At 44.9% G+C, this 21,161-nt stretch overlaps 1 protein-coding gene across 4 annotated transcripts in view; it reads left to right on the plus strand.

Annotated features, from left to right (window-relative positions):
- Positions 1–14,074: 14,074 nt before the first annotated feature.
- Positions 14,075–21,161, plus strand: part of FAM169A (family with sequence similarity 169 member A) — a 54,209-nt gene continuing 47,122 nt past the window's right edge. For 2 of the 4 annotated variants that reach the window (XM_056112453.1, XM_056112451.1), the window contains exon 1: positions 14,943–14,963. The gene's annotated coding sequence lies outside the window, so the exon portion shown is untranslated. Of the gene's footprint in view, positions 14,567–14,942; positions 14,964–21,161 lie in introns of those variants that run through there. The other 2 variants (XM_056112450.1, XM_056112452.1) reach the window with 2 other exon arrangements.

The raw sequence follows: 21,161 nt of genomic DNA on the forward strand, positions 1-21,161 counted from the left end.
TGTAGGTAACAGAAAATTGCTAAGTAATGCTGACTTGACAAAATGAAAGTATAAGAACATGCTGAACCTAGTGCTCGGGGTCCGGGGTCCTTCTTGAAACCCACCGCATCAGATAGATACTTGGACCCCATCTAGGTGGAACAATAAACCTCGCTATGTGATTTGCATTTTCAGCTCTGTTCTTTGTCCTTGAGGAGTGGTTGACCCCCACACACTCTAACACTCATTCGGGTCTCCTCCTGTCTCTCCTGCTCATCTCTCCGTGCTCCATCTCGCAGCCTGGGCTCTCTCTCTCCACGCGACTGCTCCTGTATTGTTCTACATTCTTCTCCCTCCGTCCCCCTTGCTAGTCTCTGGGCAATCTCGCCGCCCTGCTCTCTCTATCACCTCTCCAGCTCTCTTGATTCCCCAACTCCCCAGCACACTAGGCTGACACTGCATCCAGTCAGGTAGCAAAATCAACATAAGAAAGCCCTTCCTGACTACCAGGCTACTTAGTAATAAGTTGTATTGAATTAGGCTCAGATGTCAGCCTGACAATTTGAAGCCATAGCATTGCTTGTCTAGTGCTTGAAAGTGCATGCTATTATTTTGATAATTTTATTTTATGCCAAGCTTTATCTCCAGGTATCAACCTAGCCCTGACCTGAGATGCTTTCTGTTTCATGGTAATATATGAGTGTTTTAATCTTTTTGTATTTTTGTTTTCCTGTAAATCAGAATTTTAAGATGTCTCCTGGTTAATTTCTAATGTAAAGTGATCTTTTGCCCAGTGGATATACCTTGTAAAAGCTTTAATTGTGAGCATTTTTAAGGCATTTTGAATATCTATGGAACTGATCTAATGCTTTTGAAATAGTACTGCAGAGTACAGTTTTGTCATGTTAAGTAAGATGGTTGGTAACTTGTGTCTAAATTTGGGAGATCACATTGTACATTGTACTACTATAGATGTATGCCATAAATCAGAAAGATAATGGATGGAGATATCGTCAGTGGGAAGAAAGGAAAGGAATTCTGTTAAAATGAAGTTGATTTTTAAATGAATGAAAGTTACAGAATGTATGTAAAGGAATGTGTAGAAGGTTTGAGGTTCTAAAGAAAAGGAATTGGTCAAACTGTTATAAGAAACGCTTTAAATCACATGCAGAATTCTTCTAGCACCTTTGTGGTAAGATCTATGGAAAAGATGATTGATGGATTATCTGGACTCCTGTTACAGTGCTCTTAAGATCATTGAATTTTTCGAAAGTTGCAGGAAATCAAGGGTTTTGACATGGGATTAAAAACATGTTAAACGGTATGCTTTATCTCTACAGATTTTAGCTTCTCTGACTAGGACCCACAGCAAACAGGTGTATTACATCTCTGTGAGTAAAGTGAAATGCTTGCTTTTCTCTTCTTTTTTACCTTCAGATGTTTTTGATGCATCATGGCACTACGTTGGTTTGCATAAATACAGACAAGTCTTTCCTCTCTGTAATAGGGTCTACCCCTCATGCAGACAGGAAAAAACCAGCCATGGGACCCCAAAGCCCTCTTCCAGGGAAATAGTCAGGGGATCTGTCTAAATGACAGGAGCAGGGATTTAACAGGTACTGTTTCAAGAACCCTACAAACCTCAGGGCGACCCTAGAGGCAGGCTGGCTCGAGAAAAGACTGGAAACCATCACTGCTATGGAGAATGAGGAATCTAGGACTCTGCAATGACTATCTCAGTCTGGGTCTACTCTCAGTGTCAAGGAAAAACCTGGAAATCAGGATTTCTCCCAGCCCTGAAGAAGGGATGGGATGGATTCCTTTCTGCCAGGACATCTCTGTGGAAAACGAGGACCAAAGCCACAACCCGAAGGCTCGAGGCCATCCATACAGTTCATCGCGGGACATCTTCTGGCGAGGCCTGGGTAGCTCTGACGTGCCAGATAAGATTAATGCCACTTTTGGTGTGTCTCCTGTCTTTAGCCGATCCCCAGGACTTCTCAGTAAATAATGGGGTATCCCAAAAGGAGAGTTCTCCAATCTTACTGTGTTTATGCAAAAGAACAAGCCAGGTTTGTTAAACTATCTTGCAAAGTTTTAAAATGAAGGTGGAGAGAAAACCATGTTTCTGCAACTCGTTTTTTGTAAGAACCAGATTCTAATTCTACAGAGGTGATTGAATAAATGTATTTAATCTTGATCTAAAAGGTACCCCTCTTTGGGAAATTTAGATAAAAACTTGGTTTACTGACTATAGGTAAACAGCCTAATCTATAAAGGAACTCAATGTTATACATGCTGTCACTAGTCTGATATGAGCATTGAAAGCCAGAGCTTTACTAGGGTGAAGCTCATCTCAAAGTGCAGAATTGCTTTCCCCCGGTCTGAATTGGCCAAAGTGTCGAGAAAGGCATCTAAACTGGTTAAATTAGAGTAGATTAATATCTAGTTCTAAAATACTGTGAATTTTCTTTCTATACTTTATTGCATCTCATTTTCTGTGAACAGTCATTTGGAGAGAACAAGAATATTATCAGCTCTTAATTTCTGTTTATCATGGGATTAACAACTCCTGGACCAATGCAATGGAATATTATTAAAGGGTTATGTTTTAACACTAGTGAGAACCATCTTCCATGGGGAGGAACTGAACAGCAAGTAAGATAGAAGTAATTCAGAACTGTACTTTCTGTGCCATTAATGAACCTAGTGGAAATCCTGAGCCTCCTTTCCTAACACCTGTTCAGCATCAAGGAACTTAGAGGTGAATCGGCAGCTTGACCTTATACAAATGATCAAATGTTCATATGTTCAAGGTATAAATATCTGTTGGTTCTCATTGATAGCTTCAGTGTATGGGCAGAAGCTTTTCCAATCTGTACTGAGAAAGCCAGAGAAGGGTTTGGTGTTTCTGTGTCCATTAGAAAAATCTGAACACAGGAAGTTATATTATCAACCAAACCTGTTTGTAGAGTTAATCCTTTTCATTGTTTTAATGATAGTGATGGGTATGGCATTATGTTGCTTTGGTTTCTGTTGCTTTAACTCTTTTTAAGACCTCATCGAGAAATCTCTCACATCCCTGTTCAAGATAGTCTCCCAAAACCTGAGAGGACTCGGCCTTTGACCTGTTGTTCCTCAAGAAAAGAGGGCTCTGCTCTGATCTGGTGGAGGGAGACTGTTTCTACGCAGACCACACTGAGGTTGTCAGAGACTCTATGGCCAAGCAACGGGAAGGCCTTGAACGACGTCGGAGAAGCCTGGGAGAATTGGTTTGAGTCTTGAAGATCCTCCTAATTCGGGGCAACAATACCAGACTCTACCCACTGAGGGAAGCTACTCTTAACCACGGGTCCTTGAATTAGGCCCCGACCCCCCCACGATCTCTAGGATTAGAGATGCTCATTAAAAGAAGTGGGGAATGAAAGAATCCATATTAGGGCATCAAATTTTTGTGTACTTCAGCTAACTTGCAACATTGCTTTCTGTAAAACTGCTTGGCTGCTTTGCACCTGGGGGAGAGGGGACTTGGAAAGTGAACAGGGCATAACTTCTTTCTAAACCAAGTGTGACAGGATTCAGGTGTATTTACTGTTCCTGAAATGTATTGTCTCAGTAAAGCACCCTGCAGATTTGGGTAAAGGATAACTCAGGATGCTGGTGGTTGGGGGAAATATATATAATATATTCAAATATAGATTCAAAGATCAGCATTTACGTATATCGATTGTCAGCACAAGCAAGGTTATAGCTGGAATCATTAAGCCTTAGGTAATCTCCCTTGACCATCCTCGTTTTGTGTTACCCAAGTCTGCAGGGTGCTTTAGTGAGACAATACATTCCAGGAAAGGGCAATTTCCCCCAACCACCAGCATCCTGAGTTAGCCTTTACCCAAATCTGCAGGGTGCTTTACTGAGACAATACATTTCAGGGACAGTAAATACACCTGAATCTTGTAGAAAGAAGTTATGCCCTGTTCACTTTGCAAGTCCCCTCTCCCCCAGGTGCAAAGCAGCCAAGCAGTTTTACAGAAAGCAATGTTGCAAGTTAGCTAAAGTACACAAAAATTTGATGCCCTAATATGGATTCTTTCATTCCCCACTTCTTTTCATGAGCATCTCTAATCCTAGAGATCGTGGGGGGGTCGGGGCCTAATTCAAGGACCCGTGGTTAAGAGTAGCTTCCCTCAGTGGGTAGAGTCCGGTATTGTTGCCCCGAATTAGGAGGATCTTCAAGACTCAAACCAATTCTCCCAGGCTTCTCCGACGTCGTTCAAGGCCTTCCCGTAGCTTGGCTATAGAGTCTCTGACAACCTCAGTGTGGTCTGCGTAGAAACAGCATCCCTCCACCAGATCAGAGCAAAGCCCTCTGTTCTTGAGGAACAACAGGTCGAAGGTCGAGTCCTCTCAGGTTTTGGGAGACTATCTCGAACAGGGATGTGAGAGATTTCTCGATGAGGTCTTAAAAAGAGTTAAAGCAACAGAAACCAAAGCAACATAATGCCATACCCATCTCTATCATTAAAACAATGAAAAGGATTAACTCTACAAACAGGTTTGGTTGATAATATAACTTCCTGTGTTCAGATTTTTCTAATGGTCACAGAAACACCAAGCCATTCTCTGGCTTTCTCAGTACAGACTGGAAAAGCTTCTGCCCATATACTGAAGCTATCAATGAGAACCAACATATATTTATACCTTGAACATATGAACATTTGATCATTTGTATAAGGTCAAGCTGCCGATTCACCTCTAAGTTCCTTGATGCTGAACAGGTGTTAGGAGAGGAGGCTCAGGATTTCCACTAGGTTCATTAATGGCACAGAAAGCACAGTTCTGAATTACTTCTATCTTACTTGCTGTTCAGTTCCTCCCCATGGAAGATGGTTCTCACTAGTGTTAAAACATAACCCTTTAATAATATTCCATTGCATTGGTTCAGGAGTTGTTAATCCCATGATGCAACAGAAATTAAGAGCTGATAATATTCTTGTTCTCTCCAAATGACTGTTCACAGAAAATGAGATGCAATAAAGTATAGAAAGAAAATTCACAGTATTTTAGAACTAGATATTAATCTACTCTAATTTGACCAGTTTAGATGCCTTTCTCGACACTTTGGCCAATTCAGACCGGGGGAAAGCAATTCTGCACTTTGAGATGAGCTTCACCCTAGTAAAGCTCTGGCTTTCAATGCTCGTATCAGACTAGTGACAGCATGTATAATATTGAGTTCCCTTTACAGATTAGGCTGTTTTACCTACAGACAGTAAACTAAGTTTTATCTAAATTTCCCCAAAGGGGGTACCTTTTAGATCAAGATTAGAATACATTTATTCAATCACCTCTGTAGAATTAGAATCTGATTCTTACAAAAAGCAAGTTACAGAAACATGGTTTTCTCTCCACCTTCATTTTAAAACGTTGCAAGATAGTTTAACAAACCTGGCTTGTTCTTTTGCATAAACACAGTAAGATTAGAGAACTCTCCATTTGGGATATCCAATTATTTACTGAGAAGTCCTGGGGATCAGCTAAAGACAGGAGACACAACAATAGTGGCATTAATCTTCATTAATCTTATCTGGCACGTCAGAGCTACCCAGGCCTGGCCAGAAGATGTCCCGCGATGTCTCGAGCCCTTGGGTTGTGACTTTGGTCCTCGTTTTCCACAGAGATGTCCTGGCAGAAAGGAATCCATCCCATCCCTTCTTCAGGGCTGGGAGAAATCCTGGTTTCCAGGTTTTTCCTTGACGCTGAGAGTAGGCCCAGACTGAGTTAGTCATTGCAGAGTCCTAGATTCCTCATTCTCCATAGCAGTGATGGTTTCCAGTCTTTTCTCGAGCCAGCCTGCCTCTAGGGTCGCTCTGAGGTTTGTAGGGTTCTTGAAACAGTACCTGTTAAATCCCTGCTCCTGTCATTTAGACAGATCCCCTGACTGTTCCCTGGAAGAGGGCTTTGGGGTCCCATAGTTGGTTTTTCCTGTCTGCATGAGGGGTAGACCCTATTACAGAGAGGAAAGACTTATCTGGATTTATGCAAACCAACATAGTGCCATGAAACATCAAAAAACATACTGAAGGTACAAAAGAAGAGAAAAGCAAGTATTTCACTTTACTCACAGAGATGTAATACACCTGTTTGCTGTGGGTCCTAGTCAGAGAAGCTAAAATCTGTAGAGATAAAGCATACCGTTTAACATGTTTTTAATCCCATGTCAAAACCCTTGATTTCTGCAACTTTTGAAAAATTCAATGATCTTAAGAGCACTGTAACAGGAGTCCAGATAATCCATCAATCATCTTTACCATAGATCTTACCACAAAGGTGCTAGAAGAATTCTGCATGTGATTTAAAGCGTTTCTTATAACAGTTTGACCAGTTCCTTTTCTTTAGAACAACCTCAAACCTTCTACACATTCCTTTACATACATTCTGTAACTTTCATTCATTTAAAAATCAATTTCACTTTAACAGAATTCCTTTCCTTTCTTCCCACTGACGATATCTCCATCCATTATCTTTCTGACTTATGGCATACATCTATAGTAGTACAATGTACAATGTGATCTCCCAAATTTAGACACAAGTTACCAACCATCTCACTTAACATGACAAAACTGTACTCTGCAGTACTATTTCAAAAGCATTAGATCAGTTCCATAGATATTCAAAATGCTTAAAAATGCTCACAATTAAAGCTTTTACAAGGTATATCCACTGGGCAAAAGATCACTTTACATTAGAAACTAACCAGGAGACATCTTAAAATTCTGATTTAGAGGAAAACACAAATACAAAAAGATTAAAACACTCATATATTACCATGAAACAGAAAGCATCTCAGGTCAGGGCTAGGTTGATACCTGGAGACAAACCTTGGCATAAAATAAAATTATCAAAATAATAGCATGCACTTTCAAGCACTAGACAAGCAATGCTATGGCTTCAAATTGTCAGGCTGACATCTGAGACTAATTCAATACAACTTATTACTAAGTAGCCCTAGAAATTTTAGTTACCAAGAGTCTCAGAGATCAGATAGAGCACTGGTAGGACAAACTTTGTAACCAATTTTATAACTCTAGAAACTCATGATTAAACTAAACCATTACTTTTAAACCAGTTTTAATGTGTCATAGTTATTTTAACTCTTTCTAGGTCAAATATTCTAATCCAATGCAGATACAAATATGTACATTAACATAACAGCATAAGACCTATAAACAATCAATTTTTATAAAACATGATAAAACCTTCTTTGGCTTAATTTCAATAGTTCTTGTACCTTAATTATTTAAAATCATGAGCTTTCTACACCAGATACTTTTTAACAATTCCACAGAAATACAAACATGCTTTCAGACACAGAAAAAGCCCTTTGGATTTTTTTTTAACCAAACTTTGATATCAGCATAAGAAAATATTTGAATTGTTGTGTGAGCACAAAAAGGATGGCAACAATCTATCTTTCCCACCGCCAGCGTTCTGTAGTTTCCCCCACTCCAGGGAGGTAGATGGAGATGGGCAGGAAAAGGAAGGAAACCTTATGGCCAGGCTGCTTGATCTTAGTTGCAGTTTATTCCAATCCTCTCTCCACTCTCGTACCAAAGACTAGCCTGCCTAGAGCTGGGAATCTGCAACCCAAAGATCAGGCCTGGCTAGCACCTGAGATTTCCGTATCTAAGACCTGCTAGGTTCTGTGAGAAAAAGGGAAACTGCCTCTTACAAATTTTTCATAAAAGTTAGCTGAGGCTTGTAAGACAAGTTCTTGCTTTCTCTGAACTCTTATTTCACTTTAGTTTCAGGCTCTAGTTCCATAGCTCTTCTAGACAGTACAAGATTCTTAAGTTCAAAAAGGATTTCAACTATTAATAATATAATCAATGTTCTTCTAACAAGAAATTTAGATTGAGAATTCTGCTTTCTCTGTAGGCTCAACCTTCTGATAAGGTTAACCCTTGTCTAACAGGTTCCTAAAACAACTGCATTTCTTAAATCACTGGGTTGCATGTCACTAACTTCTCTAAAATTTCTACTTCTGATTTCAGCCTGGTTCCAACACTCAAGTGTTCCACACAGACACAGAGACAGACAGACAGTCAGACACAGACAGACGGACACAGACAGACAGACAGTGAACTGACGAAAACACCACACGTACATGTGCACATATCTGTAGTTGATCGATCAATCTGACCCTTCAAAAAAATGGCAGGGAGAAACTGATGGACTGAGAAAGGAAGGGACAGCTCCCAGGGCGGCTGATTGGGAACTCTGCTCCTCATTTCCCAGCCTAACTAGTCAGTCTCCCACTTGTTAAAAATGGGTCAAGAAAGCGCTTTTGTTGATATAAGCCGGCAAAATAAACTATGACAAAGATGTTACCATATTTTCGCCAAGGCTAATTCTGAGGCAGGGAACTAGTACCTTCCTATCAGACATGGGGATAGGCTTCTTTGTTTCTGATGTCAAACAGTTAATCATAAGATCTCGCATTTTCCTGCCTCCTCTGCTTTGATACTCTCCTATTTCTTTTGTTACCTGCAAAGATCTGACTGCAAAATGATCTGGTAATGCAAACTGCCATTCACTGGCTATCTTTCCCCAATATACTCAGGCCACATGGTGTTACAGAGGTCAATAAGATCTCCTTATCTAAAACTACCTAGTTGGAAGCTCCTCAGATGATTTCCTAATTGCAAGCAATAATCTATGAAAAGGGATGGTTCCTTGGCAAAACTTTTCTCCAGGTCTATCACTTTTGCCTCTCCTAAGGGGACTCTAACCTCCCTTAAATTGGCCTTTATTCAGAGGCTCATCTCTACCTGGGTGGGCCTGGCTTTGGGCAGACCCACAGCTGTGTGCCTGAGCCGAACTTAGTGCTGTGGTCTTAAAAACTCTGCTCCTTAAAAAAAAACAGTTCTGCCTTCTCTCAGCTTGCTACATCTTCCCTGCTTTTGCTGGCTTGCTGCTTTTCTTAGGCTTCTTACCTGCCTTTTACCCCTTTTTTTTTCTTTCTGCCTTACATCTGGACTGCCTTCATTAGCATTTGAATTGACCTCTAGCTGAGACTGGGTGGGGAAAAGGATTTTCTGCCTGTAAATTGATCTGCCTTAGTTTCCCAGAATCTTCTCACTAGTGGGCTTTCCTCCCATCCCCCCCATAGTGGATGGTGACGCAAGACAGACAAAGGAGGGGTGCCTCTTTGCAGAGACTATTCAGATGCTTGCCTGGAGGAGAACTTCACAGCAGATCTTCCACAGATTACCTCCTTTATCTGAGCCACAAGGTTTGGAGAGAAGGAACCTCGTGGGGGCCAATCCACACCGAAGGAAGGTCATTCTGATGAACAATAAGTGTCATCAAGCCCAGATCCTGAGCTTTCCTGTGGATCTCAGAGAAGTGATCAATTCTGACCCGTATTAAACAATCTTAATAAACAGAATTAGGAGAAAGATAATAAATACACACACTATGGATACACGCACAGATCACACTTAGGCACTCGCTCGGACCGGTCCACTCTTTCACACGGGTGTGCACCACACTCACCAGTCACCCTGGGACTCCCAAATATGCCCAAAGGGCATGCACATGATTTTTCACCTCCAGAGGGTTTAGTTCTTCCAAGTGAAGAGATCGGAAGTAGGGAAAGGCCAGTGCTGGCCCGGGAGTGGCAATAGAGAGTTCGGGGTTCAGGGGCAGAGGAGGAGCAGAGTAAGTGGGGGCCCCTTCTCCCCCCGGCCTGGCACTCCTGCCTAAGGCTCCTGGTCCGGGTACCCCCGGGGAGCAGGCTGGTAGATGACTCCCTTGACCTGGAAGATAAGCGGCAAGTGGAACGATCCCTCGGGGGGCCAACCAATCTGGAACGTCGGCCATCCTGCTGAGCAAAAGGTCTGCCATTTAGGCTTTTTAACAATCAGAAAAAGATTCTGAGCACGAGAGCAGACCTCTGACCAGTGGGAGAGAGTGAGTGAGAGGAGTGGACGGAGATTGTCCCATGGTTCCAAAGATGGTGTCTCGGTAGAGAAAAAGGACGAGCGTGATCCAACCTACAAAAAAGAATGACGCAAGCGCAAGGCCTTTTGGAGAGGAAAGAAGAATAGAGAAGTAATAGAGCGGCCGATGATTCCTGACACACCAGATGTAGCCTCTCCGAGGCTACCACAAAAGAGGCCTCCAGGCGTCCCTGGCCCTCATCCACCTCCGGGGCGTCCCCCAGGGCTGCGGCCCGTGTCTATTCCCGACACGTCTGTCAGACACAAGGCTCGCACACACAACAGTGTGCTGCACACCTCTGTCACTGTGCTGCACACCACTGTGCTTGTGTCACCGATCGGTAACTACAGTAAAACGGTACCGGAGAAACAAAGAGAGAGAAAGAGGCGCCTTAACTTACCCCGCGGCTCAATCCTGCGTCCCTGGGGCAGGGTCCTCGGTGGTCTCGGTGGAACCTCCAAATGTTGGGATCGGGAGTTCCCTGGCCCTGGGAGGCGCGGAGAGACCAGATAGACACAATTCCTGCAGGAGTAAAAACGGGGTTTATTTAGACCAGCATGCTGGGGCTCCGCAGCATACCCCAAAAATGGGCAGTGGCTGAGAGCCCCGAACTTCTTCAAAGGGGATCTTATATAGGCCTTCACTGGCCGTTACAGCAAAGCCCGCGCATTTCATAGCCAATAGATTTGTAACAACATATACTTTCTTAACCAATCCATTTAAAAGTACCTCACTCCTTAGCCTATAGATTCAAAGATCAGCATTTACGTATATCGATTGTCAGCACAAGCAAGGTTATAGCTGGAATCATTAAGCCTTAGGTAATCTCCCTTGACCATCCTCGTTTTGTGTTACCCAAGTCTGCAGGGTGCTTTAGTGAGACAATACATTCCAGGAAAGGGCAATTTCCCCCAACCACCAGCATCCTGAGTTAGCCTTTACCCAAATCTGCAGGGTGCTTTACTGAGACAATACATTTCAGGGACAGTAAATACACCTGAATCTTGTAGAAAGAAGTTATGCCCTGTTCACTTTGCAAGTCCCCTCTCCCCCAGGTGCAAAGCAGCCAAGCAGTTTTACAGAAAGCAATGTTGCAAGTTAGCTAAAGTACACAAAAATTTGATGCCCTAATATGGATTCTTTCAAGGATATAGACCTCCCCATGAAATTCCTCTTTTTGGACCTCCCTGGTAACCTCCTTAGCAACGAACTTTTACCTGGAAAGAAGCCCCACGTGGGGGCAGGTTGGAGAAAGCCACCTGGAACAAAGGAAGGGCGCGCATATGCTGCCTGAGCCCATGGGTGCTTACGTTCACATGGCTGAGCACATGTGTCGCCCGCATCTCCCCTCTTGAGATGTGTACTTTCATGCTTTCGTGTCTAACTTTACTCTCTCACTCTCTCTCCCTCCCTCCATACCTAAAAAGCCTCCAAATAAAACCTGTTACTTCACTGCTCGTCTACTCCTGAAATTCCTTTCTGCGAGGCGAGACAAGAACCCAGCAACCCTGGGTCCCGAGTGGCAGAGGCGGGTGGGGAGAAAGTGACTGTCTTTCTTCTCCTCGCTTCACATAAGTCACCCGTGGGGCCCACCGACATCACTAGTAGCGTTGGGGGGGGGGGTATGAGTATGAGCCTCAAAAGAAAAACCCACTCATTTGGCATAGGATTCTGTATGTGGTGGTACAGAAAACTGGTTGAGAGTGTATAGGCAGGTAGACAGGGAGGGCCCCCTCCCGAGGCAACGACAAAAAGCCAGCCCTGCAGAAAATAGGAAAACAGGAACTAAGGCTTGATAAGACCCTCACCTGGCTCCAGCAACAGACCCAAAGAAACTTCTCTAGGAACAAAAGGCCAGGAAAGGAATTTCAAAGAAGACCATCACCACTCCCATCCTCCCTGGTAACCTCCTTAGCAACGGGACATTTACCTGGGAAGAAGCCCCACGTGGGGGCAGGTTGGAAAAACCCTATAAAGGCCACCTTGAACAAAGGAAGGGCGCGCATTTGCTGCCCCAGCCCATGTGCTGCTTGTGCCCACGTGGCTGAGCACATGTGGTTCCCGAGCACGTGTGTCACCTGCATCTCCCCTCTTGAGATGTGTACTTTCATGCTTTCGTGTCTAACTTTACTCTCTCACTCTCTCTCCCTCCCTCCATACCTAAAAAGCCTCCAAATAAAATCTATTTACTTCACTGCTTGTCTACTCCTGAAATTCCTTTCTGCGAGGCGAGACAAGAACCCAGCAACCCTGGGTCCCGAGTGGCAGAGGCGGGTGGGGAGAAAGTGACTGTCTTTCTCCTCCCCGCTTCACATAAGTCACCCGTGGGGCCCACCGACATCAAAGTGATATATATATGTGTATATATATACATATATATATAATAGAATACTATGCAACTGTAAGAAAGGAAAAAATATGAATTTGCCATAATGTGGATGGAACTAGAGAGTATTTATTGTGTTGAGTGGTCAGAGGAAAGATTAGATACAAAATGATCTTTCCCATATGTAGGATTTAAAGATACACAGTAAGGGAGCAAAAAAGAGTCAATGGCAAGAAAACTGGAGAGTTGGTCCACAGCCCCAAGCTGGAAAGTAGTGGGTGTTTAAAATCTTGGCGGATGGATGTGGGCACTCTTCAGGGAAGTGAAGAAGTGAGGAAGTGGTGGCAGGTATAGTGTTAGAATGATGTAAGTAGAAAATCATCATTAGCAACATTGTAAACCACAGTAACTCAATAAAGATTTAAAGAACAAACAAAAATGCAGTGAAAACTCAAGATGTCTCCTTTTTCTGTTAATACATTAACAACATAGCACTGTTACAAGAAAAGACAATATAATCATCCTTTGACTCTGCAAAACTTTTGAGAAAAAAAGCCTCAAAGCTTATTTTGGTAATGATTTACAGAGTGTAAATCTGATAAGAACTCAGTTTTTAGCTGCTTTCCCAGAAAAGGCTTCATGGACCCTAGACTATCAACATATGCACAGTAAGATTTATTGCAATTCTGTCAATGAAAGAAGTAAAGGGTGATTTAAAAGAAAAACAAAACAAAACAAAACTCTCAAAGCTGCGTGCATCATGTTACAATTAGAGAAAAGAAAATCAAGTTCTGCTGGGACACTCCTTTATGTGGGAGATTATGTTTTCAGTATGTCTCAGCAGATAGCATTGCTGAGAGAGAAAGACGGTATTGGCTGCTTTGGACCTTTTGATGAGGTTGGTTGGGACTAGTTCTGGTTCCTACCAGAGTACCAAGACCTCTGGGAGACAAGGATCTCAGGCATAGGACCCAATCCTTATCCTATCTTAGGATAATTGCTCAAAGTAAATCATACTCATGCTCTTCATTTCAAACATTCTGAATGTGTTGAAGGCTGGTTTTATGTTAACCCTTGAGGCTTCAACACTTGTAGATGCAGGTAGGAAAACAAAACCAAAAAACATCTTCCCTGAAGTGGCAACTGTTTTGAATTATCCTGAAAACTCTTGCCTACACAGCTCTAGAAACAGAAATTAAGCCATCAAATAATTTTATTCATTCATTTGAGGTTGGCCATGGCTATTCAAAACATTTGAATAAAATATGGTTCCTTGTTAGAAATATAAATGTTCAATGTATAATATTTACAATATCACCTGTTTTACAAATGAAACTGATGCGAGGTTGATTGCTACAAATAATGGGGCAGAAAACCCTATTTAACTTTTAAAAAGGGAGTCAAACATAGCTCATCAACAAATACACTCTCAATATTTCTTGATCTCGCCGACCATTAGTAAATCCTGGAAGGTCTGGAGTTGTGATTACTAAATATTTTCTTGTAGACGAAAGATGCGAGTTCAAATTTATCTCCCTCAACTGAAGACACTGCCTCTGCTTTTGGATGGGCTTATTTGCCAGAGTTGATGGATAAAAGAAACTCTTAAAATGAGCCACACGACTATTGTTCAACACATTTATTCAATATACTTAAGTCACCGCATTCAGTCAGGGCTTTGAAGAAAACCTACCACGCTTTGCAGGGCAGAGAACCTGATCTTTTCTTCTTTTTTTTACCCCACCCCCACCCCACCCCCAGCGAGTGAAATTAGCAAGAGGACCCTGACAGCTAGGGCGGAAAGCGTCTGAGTGGGCAAAGGAAGGGGGAGGGAAGCAGGGTGGAGCCCGCGGTCCTTCTGGATTAGTCGGCGCGTGCTAGATTCTGAAAGAAGAACGAACGGTCCACGCAGCAATCGGGAGGCTCCGTGCTCTCCCGGGATGCAAGTACGGACTCTCGGCCGTGTGCAGCCTTGTGAACCGAGAGCCCTGGACCGCCCGTTCCCCCTCGCATCCTCCGCGGTGGCCGTGCGCGCAGGAGGACGAGCGGGCTGGAGGCATCATCCTCATCATCCTCAGCATCCGCGTCCACGGCCCGCGCGGCCTCCCGCGCCCGGGGCTTCCTCCCGGCCGGAGGAGAAAGTTCCGTGGGGGTGTGCCCTAGCGATCCTGCAGCTGCGGACGGGAAAGGCGCAGGCCAAGGCCGCGAGCCCGTCCCCGCAGCTTACCCGCACCGATTCGTAGCGCTCGGCCCCGGGTCACTCCGGGAGAGCCGGCCAGGCCCGGAGCTGGGGCGCCGCGGCCAGAGAGGGGTGGGCAGGGGCGCGCGGGCGCGGAAGGGCGCCCCCCGGCTGGCCGAGCCCGCACCTGCCGGCAGGCCCCGGGGAGGCGGCGCCCGGGCGGGGCGGCGCGGCGGGGGGCGCGGGCGCGGCGGCACGGCTGGAGGCGCTGCGGCGCCAGTGCGTCACGCCGGCGGAGGGCACGGTGGGCTGCGCTGGACCCGGGCCGGCGTGCGGGGCGAGGGGCAGGCACCGCGCCCGCCCTGGGAGAGCCGGGATCGGCCGGCTCGGTGGCTCCCAGCCTGCGTTCATTCATTCCTCCCCGCGGCTCCGCCTCCCGGCCCCGGCCCCGCGGCCTCCGGGGGCGCGTCCGAGGTGAGTGCGCCGCGCGGCCGGGCGCGGGTGGGGCAGCCGGGGCTCGGGCTGGCCCCGCGGGGGGCTGCCGGCTCCCAGGACCCCCCCTCCGTGCTCCCCGCTGCAGGCGGCGGCGCGGGCCCGGGCCCCGGGGGGCGTGCGGCCCGCATCCTAGGGCACCCGCGGCGGCCGGCCGGAGCCCCCGGAGGGCGTGGGGCGCGCCCCCAGGTGCGCTAGCCGCCGGGGGAGCGCCTCCATCTTGTGTGCGGGAATGCGCCCCCGTGCTGGCCTTCCGCCTCGCCGAAGCTGGCCGAGCCCCTTCCCCGTGCACCCCGCTTTTCTGCTGCCGCCTTGGACGGAGGGGCGTGGGGCGGCCGTGGCGTGTGCGTGCGAGTGTGTGTGTGTGTCCCTAGGGCCTTTTACACGCGGCTTTCGCCTCCCCTCCCCCCACCCAGGTGCTTCCCGGAGGCATCCCGACCACCTCCCCCACCCCGCCAGCTCCTGTTCCGCCTCAGCATTGTACTAGATTCTCTTCTAGAATGCAGGCCATTGCAGTTTTATTCCAATTCCGAACTGTCCGTGCTGCCAAAGAAAGAAATTTCGAGGCCCGCGTCCCCGGGATGGATGCGTGAAGCCTGGGATTGTCTGCGGCTCCGGGATCCGGAGTCCATTTACTCCCGTTATTTTCCAATGGGAGAAAGGATGAGGCATCTTCCCTGCCGCTCAGCTTCTGGAAATGGGCGTGGGTAGCTTTCTCCCAGGTAGATGGTACCTAAACACCTGAGGCAGGTCTCTCCTACCCCCCCACCCCCCACTTTGCGAGATCCCTTTTAAAACCTTAAAGATAACTCTGAGAATTTTTAAGGGGGTTGGAAAGGTTGAAAAGGGGGGCGGGGGGAGGGGAACTGGTTGCTTAAAGGAAAAGTTTGATTTGTGAACCTCTGAAACCGACCACGCAATTGGTTCTTTCGGAGATTCCTGGGAATTATCTCTACCCCTACCCCCTCCTGGCCCCCGCCCCCTCCTTGCACCTAAGGTACAGATGTAGTGGATTTTATTTATTTTTGGTGTTTTATTTCTGCATCGCAGATAGGGATTAAAATCTTGGGACACGGAGGTTGCATAATGTACATTTGGGTCCCCAGGTGCATCTGGCTTGGTTGGATAAACCTTATCTGCCTTACATTCCACCCTCCCCAAAGAGCTACAGATTTTAGTTACAAACTGTATTTTGTTTTCCTCTCAGAAGAACAAAGATGTTTGATGATCTGGCCCAGACTTAGATCAAGTTTCTTCTGTTTTTAAGGTTTGCTTAGTTTATAATTTGGGGGCGAGGGATGAGCCAGGGAAGGAGAAGAACTTTTTGTTATAAGACTGCCAGTTACAAAGAAGAAAGGCAAAGTAACAGATCTTTTCACTGGAAGCTTGTAGCACTTATAATGGAATCCATTCTTTGGATGTATGTTGAGCATGGGTTTAGGGCATTTAGAACTAGCTTTTATGGGTAGCAAAATTGACCCACAGAGTGAGTGATTAGCAACCTAAGATGCTTTAGGTTCTAAGAGATTCCATATTCGTCTAATCCTCTGAAGGATTTGGATCTTGGATCGTTACAAAGGGTATCCTTTCGCTACTAAAGGCACAGAGGGTATCAAACAAAGGGCTTAATTCTGGTTCAGAGAAAAATATTACAGTGTATTATTTGGAGGGAGGGCCAGAGAAGAGACATGGTAAGAGTTTATTAGGGCAAAAAATTATATTGGAGAGATAAATATATACTATAAATATTATATTGGAGAGATAAATATATTTACAATATAAATATATTGGAGAGACAGCCAACCTAGATCACATAGGAAGGGTAGAAAATGACTTTTATGGCCAGAAGGGTGGTAACCAGAAGTTTTTCTGGTGGTGGAGAAAGTGGGGGAGGGAGAGGAGAAAGGAATTAGTTTGCAAGACTACTTTCCTGGAGGGCATGTTACCTAGGCATTTAACCTCTCTGGGGCTGGCCAGCTAGTTCCTCCTGATCAACCAACCGATTTCATTCTGGGAGCACGGAAATGTTCAGTTTGGTGACCAGAAACTTAGCATAAATGATACCATTTGGGTCTTTTGCTTCTCCATAAATATTTTTGAGGTTAAAATTTCAGTATCAGATATGCTGTGTCTTCATTAATGACATGCCCTGTGGAGAGAATTACAAGGGAGAAATGAACGTTGGTTGTTGAAAGATGACTTTTGTTTTAGGGACTTTTAAATTGGCAAAGATTTCCTGCTAGGGATGGCAGATGCCCAGACTGTACCTTTTCTAGTATCTTGGGATTGCCAGATAGTTTTTCTAGCAAGTTCCAGTCAGACACATTTCCTGTACCTGTACACTGATTGTGTTGTGGAAGTGTCGGGAGGCTCTGTAAATTGAGTAGGGGTTTGTTTGCTTGTTTCTGTTTGGGGGCCCACCACTGTGCTCAGGACACAGAGAGAGATCTTCAGGGGGTCTCAGAGTAAGAATTAGTCTTAAAATTTTAAATCTTGCCCAGTTTCTGTTACTCACACTTGCTAGTAGAAAAGGGATGAATGTAGCAAAAGGTGACTACTACTTGATATTTGAATTTGAAATACATTAAGTACTTGAAATTGATTTATTTTTATTGATGTTGGTGGGCCCCATTGGGTGGCTTATGTGAAGCAGGGAAGCAGAAAGATGGTTACTTTCTCCCGATCCACCTCTGCCACCTGGGACCCAGGGTTACTGGTTTCTTGTCTTGCCTCACTGTCACTGTCCTCCCATTGTTTATCGATTTGCTTGAGTGGGCCCAGTAACGTCTCTATTGTGAGACTTGTTGTTACTGTGTTTGGCATATCGAATATGTCACAGGGAATTTGCCAGGCTTTGCCTTGCAGGTGAGATACTCTCACAGAAAAGAATTTCATTGTACCACTGTCTTCCCGGTCATCGATTTATGCGAGTGGGTGCCAGTAATGTCTGCATTCGTCCTAGCCCTGAGATTTTAGCAGCCTCTCCTTACTTGTCTTTCCCAGCGAAACTGCTGTATTGGAGTCTCTTTCAGGGTCAGGGGAATGAGACCCATGACTGTTACTGTTTCTTGCATATCGAATACGCCATGGGTAGCTTGCCAGGCTCTGCCGTGCGGGCAGGATACTATTGGTAGCTTGCCAGGCTCTCCGAGGGAATTACATATATATATATATATATATATATATATACACACACATACACATATATGTATATATATATATATTTCCCTCTGTGATTTGTTACCTACTGTCTGAACCCCATCAAATATGGTGTGGTAATTATGGAAAATGAGTAGGGAGTGTCTTATGATGTGTCCAGGAATATGTTTACTTACTCATATGTGAGGCTCAGGCTGAGCATGTGGAAAGCAGCCTGGAGTGTGGTGGCGGGTGGGTAGTAGAGGTCAGCGGTTGGTTGGGTAGTGGAGGTCGGCTGCTGGGGTTGGGTCCTTTGGGGCAGGGAGGGCTCTCATCCACCCGCTCTGGGGCACCTCGAGTGAAAACAGAAAAGAATTTCAGGAGTAGACAAGCAGTGAAGCAAAACAGATATATTTTTTTTTTTAGATTTTGAAGGGAAGGAAGAAGAGAAAGTGGGAGAGAGTGGAGAGTTAAGTGCTCAAGAGAGAACCTGGGGTTCTCCAAGGGTGGAGAGAGCACCTACACACATCCCAGCATTAGACATGAAAGAATTCAAGAGGGGAGATGTGAGTGCCTTGGCCACTGGGCTCGGACAGTGTATGCATGCCCTTCCTTTGTTCAGGGTGGCTTATTAGGATTTTTTCCAACCTGCACTCAGGTGAGGCTTCTACCTAGGTAAAAGTTTGTTGCTAAGGAGGTTTCCAAAGTGGGTAGGGCTGGGAGTGGTGATGGTCTTCTTTGAAATTCCTTTCCTGGTCTTTTGTTTCTGCTGGAGCTTCTCTGGGTCTGTTGCTGGTGACAGATAAGGGTCTTATTAGGCCTTAGGTTGGCTTTTACAACTTCAGGGATATTATGTCCCAGGAAATTTACTGTCATTGCCTTGGGAGGGGGCTATCTGCCTGCCTGCCAACATCATTATCTGGGGATTGAACCCAGGGTCTCACACATGCAAGGCAGAAGCTCTTGAATCACATCCTTGGCCTCAGGTTAACTTTAAGCTCCATTCGTTGGTGTGTTTTCAAACTATGAAAAAAATTAGAGGTGGTTCTGAATAAATTTTATTTGGAGAAAACTTTTATACCTGAACAGATAAAAAGAAAAAAAAAGGAGGAAGTAGGTTTTTTAAATGCCCCATGTAGTTTTCTAATTTCAGATGTATAACTACTCATCTGAAGAGTGGAAATTGTGCTTGCTCTTCCGTCTTCTTTTTCAGAATTCTTTTACTGATTTTGAATGGAGATCAGGAGATCAGGGAAGTGCTTGTACCTTTACAGCTTTGGGCAGAGAAAGATGTTCTTCCTGGAATTGGAAGGGTCAGTTGTAATTAAGAATGCTTTTTCAGTCTGGTCTGTATTTTTATGTGGGATTATTCATAGGTAGAATTTTTGGTTTGAAATTCCCACTTTTCAAAACTTAGAAGTTTTATTTAGAGAAACGTGAGTGTGTGTGTGTGTGTGTGTGTGTGTGTGTGTGTGTGTGAGAGAGAGAGAGAGAGAGAGAGAGAGAGAGAGAGAGAGAGAGAGAGAGAGAATTTTGTCTTGTCTGCCATTCCCCATTCCCAACAGGACTTCATTTACTAATTTTCCTCAATTGTATTCCCCATCTACCATACTACAGTTTCCAGGTCCTTGACTATCCTAGTGGCTCTCTACTGAAAGCATTCCAGTTATTCCATGTAATAGTTCTAAAACACGACTTTCTTTTTTCCATTAAAATTTTTTTAAAAATTTTATAAAATAGTTCACAGTATTTCATTACATTCAGTATTCAAACACCAATCCCACCACCATTACACCTTCCCACCACCCTATTTTGGATGTTTTCTTTTTTATTTGTTTGTTTATTTATTTATTTTTGGCTTTTGGGGTCACACCTGGTGATGCACACGGGTTACTCCTGGCTCTGCACTCAGGAATTACCCCTGGCAGTGCTCAGGGGACCATATGTGATGCTGGGCATCGAACCTGGGTTGGCCAAGCGCCCTACATGCTGTGCTATTGCTCCAGCCACTGATGTTTCCGTTTTGAACCCAAATCCCTGCCTCAAGGCAGAACTGAAAGAATGCATTTTGTATTGTTTGTTATGAAAAATCGCTGAGAATGCTGCAAAAATATATCCTTAGAGGAAAGAGTGTAGAGATTGTTGTATTTCACCCAGGGGCCACTAAGCCCTTCAATAAGTAAGTGATCATTAACATGTTGTGTAATATATATATATATGGGCTGGAGCGATAGTACAGTGGGTAAGGCATTTACCTTGCATGTGGCCGACCCTGGTTCCATTCCTCCACTCCTCGCAGAGAGCCTGGCAAGCTACCGAGAGTATCTCACCTGCACGGCAAAGCCTGGCAAGCTACCCATGACGTATTCGATATGCCATAAAACAGTAAGTCTCACAATTTGTTGTGAGATGTTACTGGTGCCCGCTCGAGCAAATCGATGAACAACGGGAGGACAGTGCTACAGTGCTATATATCCTTGTATCACTGTCCTCCCCTTGATCAACTATTTACTCTAGCGGGTGCCAGTAACATCTCCATTCCTCCCAGCCCTGAGATTTTAGCAGCCTCTTCTTACTCGTCTTTTCCCAATGATTAGAGGCTCTTTCAGGGTCAGGGGAATGAAACCTATTGTCGTTACTGTATTTGACATATCGAATACACCACGGGGAGCTTGCCAGGCTCTGCCTGTGCCGGTGGGATACTCTTGGTAGCTTGTTGGGCTCTCCAAGAGGCATGCGTTAGTGGTATAGTGGTGTGTGTGTGTGTGTGTATGTATATATATGTATACATATATATGTATATATGTTATAAATTTCAAAAAATGTGTATTTCACTCGAGGGTTGTTGTTTCCTACTTCAAACCTTATCAAATGTGGTGCGGTAGTCTTGGAGTATGGTTTGGGTATTTGGTGTGAAGTCCGCGCAATTTAGGAATATATTCACTCGTGTGTGATGCTCAGCCCAAGCTTGTGGAGAGGGGCTGTGAGCATGGCGGTGGCTGAGCTGTGGAGGTTTTTGGCTGCTGGGGCTGGGTCTGTTGG

Source organism: Sorex fumeus, unplaced genomic scaffold (assembly GCF_029834395.1).
Source record: "Sorex fumeus unplaced genomic scaffold, SorFum_2.1 ptg000018l, whole genome shotgun sequence".
Taxonomy (NCBI): Eukaryota; Metazoa; Chordata; class Mammalia; order Eulipotyphla; family Soricidae; genus Sorex; species Sorex fumeus.